This window comes from Tachypleus tridentatus, chromosome 4, assembly GCF_004210375.1.
Source record: "Tachypleus tridentatus isolate NWPU-2018 chromosome 4, ASM421037v1, whole genome shotgun sequence".
NCBI lineage: Eukaryota > Metazoa > Arthropoda > Merostomata > Xiphosura > Limulidae > Tachypleus > Tachypleus tridentatus.
In genome coordinates this window covers 65,113,866-65,132,907 of record NC_134828.1, presented here as the reverse complement: position 1 = coordinate 65,132,907, position 19,042 = coordinate 65,113,866, and the positions used below count along the sequence as shown (strand labels likewise).

At 34.6% G+C, this 19,042-nt stretch overlaps 1 protein-coding gene and 1 long non-coding RNA gene across 7 annotated transcripts in view; one reads left to right on the top strand and one right to left on the bottom strand.

The window, feature by feature from the left end:
• Positions 1 to 19,042, bottom strand: part of LOC143249311 (multiple PDZ domain protein-like) — a 182,131-nt gene that overhangs the window by 94,337 nt on the left and 68,752 nt on the right. The window lies entirely within an intron of this gene.
• Positions 5,957 to 19,042, top strand: part of LOC143249314 (uncharacterized) — a 33,879-nt gene continuing 20,793 nt past the window's right edge. For both annotated transcript variants that reach the window (XR_013027716.1, XR_013027715.1), the window contains exons 1-2: positions 5,957 to 6,125; positions 16,391 to 16,479. This is a non-coding gene — a long non-coding RNA (uncharacterized LOC143249314). The remainder of the gene's footprint in view (positions 6,126 to 16,390; positions 16,480 to 19,042) is intronic.

Sequence of the window (19,042 nt, the reverse complement as noted above, 5' to 3'; positions counted from 1 at the left end):
CAAAATAATAATAACAGCAAAAAAAAGACCAACAAAAAACACGTCAAACAGACGATATCTAGAACTTCATACATACCTAAGGTACAGATTAAATTTCTCTTTGAACTTGATCTTCATTCTATTTACCGGAAATGGAATTTTTTTATTATAGGGTAAAAAACATTACTCTTTCTTTACTCGTGCAAAATCACGCTTCACTTTAACAACTCTTATCGTCTGTTTGACAGCACAGAATACTGTTATTTTTATTAGTGACCCCTTCCGTTAAAAAAGAAAGACAGAAAAGTAAAAAAAAAACACACGAAATAACAGTGTTTAGTTTATGAATAGAATCTATAATCGTTAGTAAACGACTTGGAATAAACTCAAGTTGATTCTTGTGGAGTGGAGGCAGAAAACCATGAAGCTTGGAAATAAGTGACAACCCATCTGTCAGTTCAGATGCGCGAAATAAACGTACATTAAAAAGATGAATATAATATGTTTACAAAAAAGAGCGATTTTTCAAAACTGAATAAGAGAGAAAAAATAGGCTTGAAAAATTAGTTTGATATTTTTAAATTTAAAGTCATGGATATATTTCTTTATGGACAGTTCCAAGTTCGTTCTCTTAATCTTTACAACATTATTGTATTATCCTTTTTGTTTGCAAAACATTTTGTATCACTACTCAGTTTTTACGAATGTTTATTCTTACAACAGACAAATAAGTTTGCTCTTTATATACTAGCTATAATATTGGAAATTAGTACAAAATTTAATAAGATATCATACCGAGTAGATATTAGCTCTTTACATATATTTCTTTAGCATTTATAAATTTTACTATTTACTGCTGTATAAGGGAAAACAAATTCACAAGCAAAAGGTGTAGCTATGATACAATTGATTTTTAATCAATTTTCATCGTTCGTTCGCTATTTGTCTGCAGTGTAATTAGTAGTTTTCGTCGCCTACATTTGTTTATTTGTTTTGAATTTCGCGCAAAGCCACACAAGGGCTATCTGCGCTAGCCGTCCCTAATTTAGCAGTGTAAGACAAGAAGGAAGGCAACTAGTTACCACCGATAACTCTTGGGCTACTCTGTTACCAAGGAATAATAGGATTGATCGTCACTTTATGTCGCCCTCATACCTGAAAGGGCGAGCATGTTTGGTGTGACGGGGATTCGAATCCACGACCCTCAAATTACGAGTCAAGAGTCCTAACCACCTAGCTATGCCGGGTCGTTGTGGTATAGATATTCCACAGTTATCGGCTGACCAGGCGTTACAGAGTGGTTAGCGTGCTAGACTACGGATACGAAGGTCCACAGTTTGCACTTGAAGTGCTCCACATACGCATTGTGTAGCTGTTGGAGAACGGCGCGAAAATCCAACTATTCGATTTCAGTTGCACAAGAGATTTCAGCGGATGTTAAACAGATGTCTTCAATCTAGTCTATTAGTTCCATAAACACCGCCTTTCCTCTAGCCTATTAATTCGATAAATATTGCCTTCCCTTTAACTATTAGTTTGATAAATAGTTGCTTTCCCTCTAGCCTATTAGTTTATTAAACAGTTGCCTTCTGTCCAGCCAATTAGCTCTTTAAACAGCTGCCTTCCCTGCAGTCTGTTAATTCGTTGAACAGCTGCCTTCCCTCTAGCCTATTAATTCGTTACATAGCTTGCTGATTAGATCAATATCTGGGATAACTGTTCGTATATCGAGACTTTTCGAAATATGCAAAAGTAGCGTTAAATGAAGATCAAGTGAAATCTGTTTGTATAAAACTGAGCAGACTTTTGTGTCACAATATGCTGATTACGTATAATATTTCCAATTATGTTCCAAAATATTAATTTAAAACGTTCATTATTAAGTTAACAATAGCGGTCATTTCAAATACTGAATGAAATATCAAAAACTGGATAAAGATTGATAATCTGTTCTTTGTTGTTATTTTAAGCAGGACAATCGAATCCTTACCCTCCAGTGGACTACGCAACTCTGGACAAAATACGTATTAATATCAACTTCTCAAAAACCGTATAAACAACAGTTAAAACCCAACAGAAAAGAAGAAAGAAAAAAAGTATTAAAATGTATAACGTCGTTAACCACTGACCTCAATTAATTTTAAATTTTACGTGACGTACTCAAAAAATTACTTCATTTATTTTTATTACCAGGCCTTGGATATTTTATATATTCAAAGCCGACACGAAACGTGATGTAAGCTGCTGTAAAACTTGTGATTCATCTACATTGTTACTTCACATTCATGACGAATCTTACGCAACGTTTTTTTTCTTGTTTGGCCTTACCGCAAGAGTTACAGGAGAAGGTGGAAATAGAGCCTCTGATTTTCAGTAGTTCGAAAAGCAGATTTAGTCTCGTATAAAGAAGAAAAACTATAGTATCACCACAATGCGATGCTTCAGTGGATTACATACAATACTAACGTACAAATACGTATCTCTATGTGTGCGTGCATACATAACCTTATTATTCAATGACTAACTGTAGAAAGTGATTGCAATGTGGAGTGCAAACTCTGCATTAATTCAATAAAATCAAAGTTTTTAAGATAAATAAAACCATCACATGATGCTGCCAACATTCTCAGACCATGCTTTTTTCTAGAGTTCGCTTATCAGAGAAGTCAAAGCAATACGCATCATTTAAGTGTCAATAACATCTGTTTTCTGAACACAACACAAACAAGTGTAGAAATCGAAATCAGAACAAGTCAGCTGGAATTTTCCCTCCTCTCCGGTAGGCTTTATATTTTTCACTTGAATAAAGCCATGGGCTGTTAAAGAACGATTGCAGAGGTAGAACTTGGAACCTCACTTTAAAGTCGTTTTGTATGCTTCTATTCATTTTATTTACACATTGTAGACAAGCACATTAGAATGTTTCTGTAACTTCAAAGTGTTTCCATAGTTACTTTATCTCGCCTAGAAAATATTTTACTGACAATAAATATATATAAGCAAATGATTTCAAGGACGTTTGGGTCAATATCACTAATGTGTAACCATCTATTGCTGTTAATCAGTTCAACAACCCTAACGGGTAACTAAATTTATTATTATATTTCTTAAATTAGTGTGCACAAGTCATTCTATTACAACCGCATTCCTAATTACACATATTTCCATTTTTGTTCCTTCTAACTATTTCCACACATGCTTTCTGCATTAAACTTGTTATTGAAGGTGTTCTCTTTCATATTGCAAAACCACAGAGAAGTATTGATGGGAACAAACATTCTGCTACCATAGAGATAATATTAAAGCCACAAGTGACTTCTTTCCCTCACTTTAGAGTTCTTGGATTTCCAGTCAAGTATTACACGAAAAACCTTTTTACAGGCGGCTAAAGGCTTTGTAAAGGCGATTACTTAAAGACGTTGGGTTATCGAATCCAAATTTAAAATGGCCAAAGATGGCACTTGGTGTTGACAATTTTGAACACAAAATGCAAATATTATACATAAGAATTCAGACCTTCAATAAATACAGTTACACAAGAAATATTCATAAACTTGGTTCTTTTTTATGCATACTCTGGTTTGAGTATTAATCAAGGCAATTGGCTGAAAAATAATTGAACATTCAACTTTAATAAATGCAAATATTAGTAAAATGTATATACACGTTAAGGAGTATTGACACTTGAATAATGCGTCTTGCTTTGATTTTCCTGATAAGTGAACCTCAGGACTAAGCAGGGTTTCAGAATGTTGGCCTTGTTACGTGATAGCATTTTCTCTTTCTTGAAAGCTTTGGTTTAATCGCATTGATGTAAAGTTTGTGGCCCACACTGTCAGAAATACAAAAATTACGTAAATCAAGTTTTCTATACCGTTTAAATATTCAAAAAGGCTAAGCTAAGTGGTTTCAAATGTTGTCGTTTTGAAAAGAGCATTGTTTTATGGATTGGACACTAAGGATTGAATCGCATTCAATGAAACAGTAAAACTATAACTAGTTCCCTACCATGTTATACAATCACTGTGACGTTAATCGCAGTGTGAATACACAGCCATACCAAAAATATCTAAACACTTTATACGCACAGTGGGCTGAATTGCCTATGTTTTAGGGACAACCGTTTTTAATATTGAACTGAAAGTAAAACTGTGAACAAAAATTACAACGATTTGCGCTACTCTTGTATAACCGAAGAGTGGGATTTGACCGTCACTCTTATAACGTCCCAACGGTTTCAAAGAACAAAGTACAGATCGTGATTATCATAATTATTTTCTGGTAATAGAACACTAACGCTAGACTTGTAGGTCCATAACCTGGTACGTTAAGCTCCAAAATAACGAGACTGACTGTCAGTTTTTAATGGATCCTCCAACACTGAAAAAGCTAAGCATGTGAAGCAGAAACAGGGCTCAGATCCCCAATCCTACATTAAAAGAAAACTAAGAGAATATAAATACAAACCCACATTTCAGACAGGTAGATTACTAGCATGAAAGAGCAGGAAAAATGCCAAAATATCGTAAATTAAATGAGCTTGAAAGAAGATATTTCATAGGCCATTGGAAGGTTTGAAAAATCGATAGAGAACAGTCTGTGGAGTATAAGAGTATAACGTTCTCAAAGAATAACAAATATATGCAGAAATGAATTTTTACTACAAGCTTAACATAAATTTAATGCGTTAAATACAGCCACTCTGCTATTTTCACCTTCAATGAGAACATTCTTGTGTTCATTAACCCTAATCCGTTTAACAACTGCGTTGTATAAATTTCCCATGTACATAGGCAGAGCAGAAACACATTTTTTAGTCACAAGTCTTTCAAGACTTTCACTGCTCACGGTCTTACACAGCCCAGTAGGTCAAAAACGCACAGTGAACAAATTACATAGGTACTAGATATTTGCACTAAAACCTGCCATTATATTAATATATCCAAATAATCTATGTAAACACTCCCCGTATTTCAAACTGTGGGTGCGTTATAAGAGTGAGTGTCAATCCTTTAGGGTGGATGGTGGATGCTGCTGACTGACTGCCATCCCTTTAGTCAACTGTTTAAAATTATAGACAGTGACAGACAGTCCTAGTAAGTTTTCCATAAATACAAACAAAAAACTATATAAACCATAACTTTTACTCCTGTGCTGTAAAACCAATACACAATCAACAGAAACGTGTATGTATATATATATATATATATTCCCATACACATACATATATGGCAAAAAAGATGATCAATGATAACTTCGTAACACAATCTCACAATATAGAAATATTGCACAGATCAGTACGGCTTTTGAAAAACATGCCTACATTTTAACACGTAACCAAAACGGATTCTGTAATATAATTTCCCTTAATATCACAAAACCACCACAGCGATAACATAGTTTGTATTACATGGTCTGTACCATGTTTAAACACAAGTTCATCTTTCAAGGGTAATATGGTGGACACAAGACATGTTCAAATTATAAAACTGATATGGCAATCAGAGAATGTCTTAAAAATCAGTAGATTGCACAAGCTTGTGAACAAAACCTAAACATTGTTTTCATGTCACATACTTTCTGTCTCAATATGTATACATATATATTTACTTTTACCACTGTGACTTTAATATTGCCTTTTAACCTCCATTAAATAGCAAAATATAGAGTCACAAAACATGTAGTGTCCAATTACTTTGAACTTTGACAAATGAACTGAGTGTAAAACGTGAGCAAAGCCATTCATATATTGTTGTGTTCTACAGATACATAGAGATAGGTACGACCCAAATGTTTCAACAGACACAGAGAGCTAACATAGAAAATTATAGAAAGGAAGCCATAGCAAAGTAAAAAAACAAAACAAAAACGGAGTGATACTGACACGACAAAGCTACAAAGGATTAACCAATCACACACGTTCCAGGAAGTAAACAGCAGAATTAAAATAAAACCCCACTATTACGTTTGAGAACTCATGAAGTAGGCGGGCTTCTAGCTCACAATTCCCGATCAATAAACGTCCAGGTCTCTGTGTATAGTCTGTCCAACCAAGTGAAACACACAAGTCAGGTCCTCTGAACGAGGTGAACTCCATACCACCAGTCCCTTTCCTATCACAAAAACCTATCGTATTATAACCACAGGTAAGAATACTGTTAACTGTTGTTAGCCAGGAGTAACTTTTATTTTTATTTTTTCATTAAATATGGTCGTCTACAATATTCTTTTAGACACAAAACCAGAACTCGTAATAAGCTGGCGTACGTATCTCACGTTACTGACAGGAATGAAAATGTAGTGCAAGTTTTACTCACAGTAACATTTATAAAAACAATATAAAGTTAGTAACTGTAAAGCTGGTACTAAATTTAGTCAGCAAATTAACCCAGGTATGATAGCTTTTGCATTCGGTGTTTAAACATTCCACAATTTCTCATGACTGGATATATGCCTTTCGAGAGAACCAGAGTTATCGGATCTTTAAGTTAATTAATAAGTGTTCGTTTCTCTACACACAGAACTCTTGCCTATAAAATACGGTCAGAAATACGATCAGTTTCAGCCACAATTAATAACAAGCGTGTTTCCAGTCTCTCATTCCTACAGTTACAAAAAGTACTTGGATGGTAATACTACACTTTTTAGTAATTAAACATTTAATACAGGTCTCTTTAGTTACTGTGGAGAACATGCACCAATGTCCCTTATGATCGGGTTTCGTTTTCAGTAATGAATTTGAAACTGTAAAGTGTACATGTTGTAAGCATTATAAACACTTCCTGCACATTTTCATTCTCTACGTATTTTAAAACAAATTAAAAACTACAAATAAGTTAATGAAAAGTACTTAGTTCAAATTCATAAAAACACAATAATAACATCAGCATAATAATGCCCCTAAAGAATAAATTAACAAAACATGAAAAACACGGCGACTAGTTTGACATGCCAAATTTGTATTTTTTAAACAATTTGTTAACTTTTTAAACTTGTGTTTATTATTATGTGTAATAATGCGTTATTATTAAAACCATCAGGATTTATAGGTTTGATGTTGTTTTACGACATAATGTCTCCCGCTGGTACGGCGGTAAGTTTACGGATTTACAACGCTAAAATCAGTGGTTCGATTCCCCTCGGTGAACTCATCAAATAGTCCGATGTGGTTTTGCTATAAGAAAACATACACACATACACACACTTGCGACATAATACTTTCTTATGAGATTGTTTAAAATAATCTTTATTGTGACAATACAACAGACTAGATTTATATGTTATGTAATCAGATAGCAACGAGACCAAGATGGTTTGGATTTCAGTTGTTTGTTTTTTTGTAACAAGTAAAGTATTTTCGATTCTCAAAGCTCTCCCATCATTCCTAGCGATGCTTATCTAAAACTGGCAGATTTGAACTTGAGTGGCGCACTCACTCTGAAACATGAAAAATTGGTACGTCTTCACTATAATCTTCCGATTACTTGATACAGGTTAATACAATCGACTCGATAATATTCAAAACGACAATACCAGTGAAGGAATGAATCGCTGAATTTTCTCGTTTTTATGTTGGAAACGGAGTATAAATTTATTAGAAGAAATTTATCTTGTTTCTGTTCATGTTTTATGGGTATCATTATTAGAAACGTGAACAGTATATAAAAGTATTACTTAAATGATGTCTGGGTTAAGAATACCAATGAAATGATGTAGTAAAAGGCAACCTTTGAAAAGAGGTGTTGCATAAGGCTTTGTAACTGGAACTTTTATATGTAATATCTGGGGCTAAAACTTTATATTTCGAAACATTAGTTGTGGCTAGTTCTTATGGCAAGCAGTGTTTTGTTTTGTTTTCCATTAAAATAAAGGGACCACTGAACAATTTTTATCACTTAAAAAGTACTAGAAGGGGCTCACTGGAGAAAGTGACTCACATTGTATTAAAATAAAATAATCGTGTGAACAGAATAAAGTTTGTGGATAAGGTTTGTTCACATATGGAGAAAACGTTGTGCGCTGTTTGGTGACCCTCTTCCTAACCATTTGTTGAAATACGTTGTGCGCCGTTTGGTGACCCTCTTCCTAACCATTTGTTGAAATACGTTGTGCGCTGTTTGGTGACCTTCTTCCTAACCATGTGTTGAAATACGTTGTGCGCTGTTTGGTGACCCTCTTCCTAACCATTTGTTGAAATACGTTGTGCGCTGTTTGGTGACCCTCTTCCTAACCATTTGTTGAAATACGTTGTGCGCTGTTTGGTGACCTTCTTCCTAACCATTTGTTGGAATACGTTGTGCGCTGTTTGGTGACCTTCTTCCTAACCATTTGTTGAAATACGTTGTGCGCTGTTTGGTGACCCTCTTCCTAACCATTTGTTGAAATACGTTGTGCGCTGTTTGGTGACCCTCTTCCTAACCATTTGTTGAAATTATTAAAATATTAAATGGCCGTAATTGACTTTTTCATGTCTCTTTTAATTTCATTTGTCAAAATACATTTACTCTTTCATACACGGATGCACGTACTCTGTGTTTTCTTTCTCTATATGTATACAAACACACACATACACACACGCTTCAACCGTAAAATTTCCACGCCCTTCTAAACCTATAAAGGTTAATAACCTGTTACAAAATAGAAAATACCAAACAGCATTTATATATATATATCGTTAAATGTACTTCTGATAAATGACGTTAAAGTAATGTGTACTAACACATCTCAGACGAATTTATCAATTGGAGAATTTGACTTCAAACTTCACCTTCATTCACAGAGAACAATAAAATGAGAATACTGAAGCACCAGTGTAAAAATTGTAACATGTTGAAACACTGCGTGTATTTCCGCTATACATTTACAACGTTGACAAAAAATATATATAAGCATAAACACACAGTAACAGGCAGTCAAAGGACTCGACTCATAATCTGAGAGTCACGGGTTCGAATCCTCGTCACACCAAACATGCTCCCCCTTTCCGCTGTGGGGGTGTTATAATGTTATGTTCAATCCCACAATTCGTTGTGAAAAGAGTAGCCCAAGAATTGGCTGTGGATAATGATGACTAGCTGCATTCCCTCTAGTTTTACACTGCTAAATTAGGGAGGGCTAGCGCATATAGCCCTTGTGTAGCTTTGCGCGAAATTCAAAACAAACAAGCAAAACACAATAACAATGCAAAGATAGCAGTTTGATCAATAGTAGGACACGTAAGACACATAATTCAAAACAAACAAACAAAACACAATAACAATGCGAAGATTTCAGTTTGATCAATTGTAGGACATATAAGACAAGTTAGGTCCATAGTAAGAGATGTCAGTGTATACACATAAAAGATTATTCTGTTGTGTTTTAGTAGAAAACCTAATTTAAGGTTACTTGTTAAAGTGGTAAGAGTTTTAACTCAAGCTTAAAATTATGTTTATGTTTACCTCTTAATCAACAGACCTAACGGTATGTGAATATTTTGCACACTAGCTCAGTGACAAGCACAAAAAAGACGTTATACCACTGTCATCATTGGTCCAGCATTCCTGTCATCAACAAAATCGTAACGAAACACACGTAACACTTTCGTCATCGTCATAGTTCCCGTCGCTGAAATCCAATAAATCGATCTCATATTCCTATTTCAATCACTCTAGTTACATAATGGAAACGACACCCACCATGACATTAACTACCACAATCGCCATTGATGATACAGAATTGACAATTAGTAATTTCCATCACTGGCTGCACACAAATAACCGGCGATATATTACTACCATCATTTCAGTGACAGAACAAAAGTTATATTTCTGTCATAAACTCAGTGACAGAAAACCAAATAATCCAGTGTGAAACTACTAACATCATTATTTCAGAAAAAGAACATAAATAACCAGTCATGATTTGACTGTCGTAAGCTTGGTGACAGGATCTTAAACAAACAGTTTCTCACATCACTTAATGCCAGAATCAAAACAATCGCCACATATTATCTGTCACAAACAGCTGTTAGAAATATGTAACAGTTATGATGTAACTTTACCATGACCACAATAATAGAGCTCGCATATTCGGTTTTCACACCAATCATGATGACTAATCCAGTGACAGAACCCAAGTAATCACTTAGAGATGATAACAGTATAACAGACTTAACGTATTCAGTTTTCACATTACCCATGACAACTAGCTTAGTGACAGAACTCAAGTAATCACTTAGAGATGATAACAGTATAACAGACTTAACGTATTCAGTTTTCACATTAGTCATCACAACTAGCTTAGTGACAGAACTCAAGTAACCACTTATTGAGATGATAACAGTATAACGGACTTAACGTATTCAGTTTTCACATTAGTCATGACAACTAGCTTAGTGGCAGAACTCAGGTAATCACTTAGAGATGATAACAGTATAACAGACTTAACGTATTCAGTTTTCACATTAGTCATGACAACTAGCTTAGTGGCAGAACTCAAGTAACCACTTATTGAGATGATAACAGTATAACAGACTTAACGTATTCAGTTTTCACATTAGTCATGACAACTAGCTTAGTGGCAAAACTCAAGTACCCACTTATTGAGATGATAACAGCATAACGGACTTAACGTATTCAGTTTTCACATTAGTCATGACAACTAGCTTAGTGGCAGAACTCAAGTAATCACTTAGAGATGATAACAGTATAACAGACTTCACGTATTCAGTTTTCACATTAGTCATGACAACTAGCTTAGTGGCAGAACTCAAGTAACCACTTATTGAGATGATAACAGTATAACAGACTTAGGGTATTCAGTTTTCACATCTAGTCATGACAACTAGCTTAGTGGCAGAACTCAAGTAACCACTTATTGAGATGATAACAGTATAACAGACTTAACGTATTCAGTTTTCACATTAGTCATGACAACTAGCTTAGTGGCAGAACTCAAATAACCACTTATTGAGATGATAACAGTATAACAGACTTAACGTATTCAGTTTTCACATCAGTCATGACAACTTGCTTAGTGGCAGAACTCAAGTAACCACTTATTGAGATGATAACAGTATAACAGACTTAACGTATTCAGTTTTCAAATTAGTCATGACAACTAGCTTAGTGGCAGAACTCAAGTAATCACTTAGAGATGATAACAGTATAACAGACTTAACGTATTCAGTTTTCACATTAGTCATGACAACTAGCTTAGTGACAGAACTCAAGTAACCACTTATTGTTTTCTGTAATCATCATTTCAGTGATAAACATCCAGTTCTTACATAATTCAAGTTAACCAATTATGCTATGATGTCATAATCAGTTCAATCAAACTGTTAGTCTTCACATAAATCAAATAACCAGTTGTAATATTACTGTCAACATCAGCTCACTAGTGAAATCCAACTCTACGATAGAAACATAAAAAATGTAAAGAATCGTCATATTATTAATTGTAATAATCAGTTATGTGACAAAACTCATATAACTAGCTGTCGCACTACTATCGTCATCGTTTCGATGACAACCCAAAAGGTAACCTGTTACGACTATATACACGCACATATACTGAAACCAATCTGTCATAATTATTTATCACTGTTATTTATACACCGTCGAGCCAGAAGTTACTGTGATCTATTTTTAACAATCATAACGGTGAGTCAGCTCTCGTCAACTAAGCGATAAAATTTCTTCGTATATGCAACAAGCACTTTTGTAGTTTGTTAAACATGAAGTTTGTTTGTTTTACATTTATAAAATCATGGAGCGAAGCTCTTTCAGTATTTATTTACTTACTAGATATCTTGTTGGCAACGAAAATCAAACGTATCAAAGGCTTTCTGTATTGGTTGCCTTAGAAACTTAGCCTCACTGATGTTCTTGGCGACAATCAAAGAACCAAACCTCAACGATATTTATACAGCTCTTTTTTTGCCTGTTTCGATTGATGTTTTTACGTCTCAAACTGTGTTTCAGTTAAACAACATTATAAGTATACACAAATAACTCTCACGTGCAAACTTTTTATTCATGCCTTGCGAATTTTAACACATATTTACTCTAATTGTTAAGGTTTAGCGAACGTGATGTATTATGTGAAGATGCAAGCGGAAAAAAAAAAAAGATAAAGAACTTGAAATTTTCAACCCAAATGGCACGTTACGTACACGTGGGCTAAACAGCCAGTTCTGGGACTACTAGAATTCAGGTTTAGCCTCTCCTACTTTTTGAACTACGTATCAAAACGAACACAGACAACCAGCATCAACCCCACCATAATAACTTTTATGGCTTTTTGAGCCGAATAATTGAATTTATTTTGACTTTTATTCTCTGTTCACAACCGATAAGTTAAAACTTTTCCCCAAGTCTCACGGATGTAATATCCATCTTACGGTCATACGTAAATGGCTACTCTGAAATTAAGGAAAAACTTATTCAGAACTGGATTGGCTCACATCCTTTAAACGTATAATGTTATTACCAGGAATAAAAATAATTTCAATACCAGCCACATTTATGATATGCATGTTTAATGAATTTCTGCTATTCTTGGATTCGTATTCTGTGTAGTTCAATGAGTATATTGAAGTATCTTTATATTCCTTGATATATAAAAATAACCTACCAGCATTACATTTTAAAACAGCATTAATTTGCCTCATAAAATGGGTACAATTAAAGAGCGACCAGGGCTTTTTCCCTTGGACCATCATATGGATTCTACCTCTAGGTCTGATGTGGTATTTAGATGCCCCTCCCTCCAATTTTGGAGAAGTTATATCATTGATTTCAATTCTTAAAAGTTTACATATTGGTAAATTGTAAGCGAATTCATCGGCTCATGTATCAAACCCCGGATTTTTCGATCCACAGCTGGACACGATAATAACTAGACCATACGCAGCCCTCACGCAACAAGAATGTGTCATTAACAGAATTACGAGAAAAGAGTAAACTACGAGTTTGTATGCAACGAGGGAAGTATGGGGTAGAAATGGAACGTGGCCTAGTAAAAAATTTGAAAGTGGACCTATAAATTACGATAATGGATATAAACTAGCGTTATTCAGCGGTTTGAGGGTGTAAAACTAATAAAACTGCACAGAAATACGACTCTGTTCAGACTTTTCTAGATAAGCGTTAGGTAAAATGAATAAATACATCAGTAACTACTTAAGCCACAGTGATGAGAACATGTTCAGGCTTGTAATTTAAAAAAAAGTTTCTCTTCTTGACTTGCATCATACACAAGCTTTACTAGAATAATCGTACCAAATATGTTCACGACTATTAGAAAGCAAATATATCTTACATATTTTCAGTCCGAAAATGTACTGTCTATTCACTTAGTTCTCTTGATGAATGTTTATTACACAAGCAATTGTATAGTCACCTGCTTGTTCCACTTGCTTCTGTATTACAGACCTGATTACTGTAAATTCAATAATCCCGTGTAACAAACGCCATGTACTTGGAATAAGGAAAACAGTATTTTTTATTTTCTTATTACATGTCTATATTACTGTAATTTTGATTGTTTTCTTTAATTCCTTTTGCTTTTAAACTGTAGCAGTAAGCCCATAGGAGAAAACCTTCATTACACTAGATTATCTAATATTTCACACAGACGTGGATGAATGAGCTAATTTTCGAGTCAACACTCTATTTATAGAACTAGGCAGCGTGTTGTAGAAGAGATTTGATTCCTAATGTGATAATTAGACGGACGCAGAAAGACGTAAACCAGAAACGTTATTTCAAAGTATGATACTGAACAGATAAACTCGTAAATCAATCGACTGGGCCAATGAAACTAATTACTGACTTTACTATCCATCTATTCCTCCCAACGTTTGTCTAGCAGTCTGTGTGAACTAGAAAGAGAGATTCCATTACAATCCTCGTGTTAAAAACAAACTTTCCACGTGTTTTGCGATAGCTACACATAAGTAATCTGCTTCTTTTTTGCTCACATTCCGCTTGACTTCTATTTACACCTTACTCATACGTTGTTATATGATTACATAGAAATATAAATTATCTTAAACTCTGATGTTTTTTAATTATTTAAAACGAACTTTGATAATCTTACGCGTTAACCAATCTTGTGCTGTTGGCTGACTATAAAAGTAAAGGAGCAGAACGTTTGTTTACCTTAGGTAATCCGGAATAAGTAGGGCAAACAGTAAAATAACTGATAAACTTCGGCAAGTTATAATCTTTGAACAAGAAGTAACCAATGTTTTTACAAAAACAAAACACTGATACTGACATTTATAGCAGCTCCTAAAGAAAATGAACTAAGTCTTTATGAAATAAAATACGTTATAGTCAATAACTCGTTCGGCATAGCCTAACGAACCAGCTATAAGTTCATCGAGAACATGGGCGCTCGCAAGGAAGGCAAAAGGGGTCATTCGCCTCTTTACTTTCACAATAAATCGAACTTATTATGATATAAACTTAACACTATAGTTAAACTAAATATTCAGTGAATTTTATTAAAAACTAAACTTGTGTTTATCTTTAAGCATACATAACACGCATTCTTTTACTCGGTTTACTTGTACTGTAAAAGCTGATTCTCTCCGAAAATATTTTCAGTGGGCGCTCCACGACAGAGAGCTTCTTCGTTTCTTTCGTACTTCGCCTCTGTGTACGGTGAAGTTATGTGCATTGTTACTTTGGTACGCGATACTGTAATGAGCATAGATATTCATGTTTCGTAAAATGTATCGAAATACTGGACGTCTTTACATTAACATGTCTGATAATTACTAACCTCGCTTATATTCATTTGCCACTTAATTTGATTCATTGATATTGGTTAAAACATTCTACTTACTTTATTTATATTTCAATTTATTTGGCTTTTTAGTTAATTACAATCGCTTTTATTATGAATGTATTTTGAGAGGTTGTCTTAGAGTAATGTAGATTTTGGGGTAAATTAAATAACTAAAGTTGGTCGAGCCTTACATGATATTGCTGAGATTTTTGCCGAAATTTCGACCACAGCAAAAGTTACTAATAGTTTAACAGGGTACGTTTTTATTCCCTTCGTGATTTATGCCGTAAAAAATGTTGTGGCGACTATTTGTCTTATGTTCAGCTCTAATGATTATTCATGTCCACTGAAGTATTTAATTTACACTAAATTTAATACATCTTGTTAATTGGCATAACAATTAATTTATATGAATTTGTGAAGTATTTTACTTTGAATGACAAAGTTTTGTTTTTGTTTTTGAATTTTGTGCAAAGCTACTCAAGGGCTATCTGCGCTAGCCGTCACTAATTTAGCAGCGTAAGACCAGAGGGAAGGCAGCTAGCCATCACCACCCACCGCCAACTCTTGGGCTACTGTTTTACCAATGAATAGCGGGATTGACCATCACATTATAACGACCCCACGGCTGAGCATGTTTGGTGTGACAGGGATCCGAACCCGGCATGACAAATTAAATTCACAATGAAGTTAACGATATTTTTACTATTTATTATAACAAAGCAATTATAAATTTTATACAATCCTGCCAAACTGCGTATTATTTTCTAGTTACCAACAGCTTGATATAATTCCAAAGATCCTTGCAAACCACTGACGAAACAATGTAACATTGTTACTATTATATATAGCACACGCGATGATAAAACCAATTCTCATTCATGCGTTGTTCTATAGCGATATACATATGATAATTATACTGGTATGAATAGTCGTAACACGAATATTGCAGATGTAGTGCTAATAAATTTATGTGTATGGTTAACGTAACTACCGTGTATGATATATATATACTCTGATATATCTATATTCAATATATTATAATAATATAATATGGGAATTATATTATTTTGTCGATCGACATTACATTTAGCTCAACTAATTTTTTCTCACGGTCAGTTCCATGAAACTTTATCAAGAATAAGGTCACTATTGGTTATGTCACTGAAGGTGCTGATATTGCTAGGAAAGTTTATTAATAGAGTCTTCAATATGAATTCGATAATCCTTACTTTTAGACCGTGGCTTGAAATACTACAACTCTATGTTTTGTTGAATTTTGACACGTTTTAATAGCGTGTGTGTACAAGTTACGGTAAACATGATGTTAATATAGCTGTATAAGAAACAGAGTTGGTAAAAAACAAGACTATGTATAGTCTAAAACAATGGTTCTAAGCCTTTTCTCCATTAATCTCTTCGCGAACCAAAATCAATCTCTCGCACTCCTATGCATACTCAAACAGATCTGCCAGCGGAACCTAATTTTGCAGAGTATAACAGCGATACTGGAACAGGTAGGTTAATGATATTTTAAAATAAAAACATCATTTTCATTTACACGAACAAATATAATTTTGTTGTTTTTTTTCTCCAACTCTGATATGGAAGCCTTGTCTTTACCGTTTAGGACACCTTTATATAATGCCCACGAACATCACCCATACGGAACCACGCAAACCTCAAGGGTTCGCAGCGTGTTGCTCTTTACGTATGCAGGTAAGCAGTTTGAATATTTCTCTAATTCAGCCTGACTCCATTTTTTAAATAAGTTGTTGTTTCATTTGTAAAAACAAACAACAGAATGATGAAACACAAGTCACAGGAATCTCAACCGTTCTCACGTAACAATATATTTTCTACATGATACTTATAGCTTATTATGCTGTATACGCTGATGAGTAGTTTCTTGGGTGTGGGTATTACCTGTTGGTCATCACGCCTGGACTGTGAATCCAATATTTTATTTCGCGTCTCGTTGGTGCAAAAGCGCACTCCATGCACTGGGACCGTACGTTCTCTCGGATTCATTCATATTTCGCTATCCGATCAAACAAAATCTCCGCACGTGTTTGTGGAGGGAACATTTTACTAGTTGCCTTCCCTTTAGTCTTTAGCAGTTCCAAATTCAGAGAAAATGCTAAATACAGAAACTAATACGACAACAACAGTTTTTAGGTTAAATATCCTGTATTCCAACCTCATCCCACAAGTGCATTTGAAACACAGTAATCACCTTAAGAAAATCGGCAACTGGCTTCGATCACCCAAGAAAGACTTTAATAATTTCTTGTGGCCAGCTAACACATACAGAAGGTTGGGTATGTTATATTGAAACGGGTTTAAGTATACAAACTACCCAAAGTTGCGATGGAATGGCATGTATAAGAACTACATTTTGACATTGTTGGCATACTTTAAGTAGTGCGATACCACCAAAAATTGATCGCCTTCTGGGAAAGGTATATAACAGTCCTTTCAAGCGTAATATATTCATACATTAATATCACAAGCGTAATATATTCATACATTAATATCACAAGTATGTGTTTAGATCGGGAAGGCGTTTGAGTTTCGAAGGTAATGACATCCGTTGTACTTAATTGCATTTAGAACAAAGTTGCTTCTACAACATATTCATTCAGCCGTCACAAAGTTCAAGCATCTGAATAAAGAATCCAATATACAGGTTTTCCATACCAATATATAACAGTCAAATCGCTGGAGGTAATGCATATGGGTTTCTATGCGATCGACCTGATGAAAACGGGCGCTGGGAAACCGTAGTCCTCATTAGTTAGATGGTTTGTGGAAGATCTACAAAGAAAAATGATGTACTTTGAACATGAAAACACTAAAAGAGAAGATTCTGTTATGGTAACTACGTTGTTCGCTCTCTCTCTCTGGTGTTTGGGTATATGTTTATACCCAGGAGGGTCAGGTACACCAGACCTCTTCCTCCTTCTATTATATTGTTGGAATTGACTGATCAATATGTAGTAATATCAACTCTAGACTGGTCCTTTTCAGGGCATGTCCATTTATATTTTTCATTCATTTTTTTTAAGTCTAGTACGTAGGTGGCTGTTTTTTAGCACTATTTTATTAATTATTATTATTTAAATTTGATTTTATCTAAAAATCAGATGTATAAATTTAACGGGAGAGGTGTTGGAAGCAATAGCACCATGGATATTGATGTGCAATAGTGTCAATTTATCTATGTTTAACAAAGTTAATGATGTATGTTAACAGTTTAATGATTATATCTGTTAGACTGTTTTCATTATTTGGATTTGTGTATTCTGTCAATACTTCAGAAAAGGTGGAAGTAATGGCATAACTACGTTGTTTGGCTTGGTTTGTTTTGTTTTGAATTTCGCGCAAAGCTACTCGAGGGGTACCTGCGCTAGCCGACCCTAATTTAGCAGTGTAAGACTAGAAGGAAAGCAGCTAGTCATCACCACCCACCGCCAACTCTAGGGCTACTCTTTTATCAACGAATTGGGGGATTGACCGTCACATTATAACGCCACCACGGCTGAAAGGGCGAGCATGTTTTGTGTGACAGGGATTTGAACCCGCGACCCTCGGATTACGAATTGAGTGCCTTAACCACCTGGCCATGCCGGGCCTAACAAATAACTAGCACAGTCATTACAATTCCAAATATATAGCGAATCCAAGTCCACCATACTTTATTTGTTCTTTTCCTGTTGCGATGTTGATTATGTTGATTAGTGTTTGTGCCGACGTACTATGGGGTTATTTTGACCTCTACAGCTATTAAATTCGACCAGATAATTTTACATGATTAAAAAAATATTTTATGATGCTATCAATTCATTTATTTATAAAAATAATTTAAGGAAATTTAGGTTCAGTTTTATGTGTATTGTTTTAATATTTTACGTCAGTTACTACACTTAAGTTTTGTTTCTTAGTCTTTCTGTCCTACCTTTCTACTTAACTATCTTTAATATCTTCTCAGTGTTTTTATTCTATTATTCTGCCTTACTAAATGTGTCAGATCATATGACTTGATTCTTCAAAAGCCTATTGTCAGAAATATCAGATAGATATAAAAATAGGCGAAATAAACTAAATTACTTGCTATTGTGTTCTACATATTACGTACCAATTTGGAAAAAAAAAATGAAGTGGAATACTTTTGTACCTAACGTTTACCACCCTCAGATAATGTACGTCTATTTCCTGCGAACATTGTGTGTATGAAGGAGCAACTCGAAAGCTGTTCTAACAAACAAAGCTCGAATAGAGA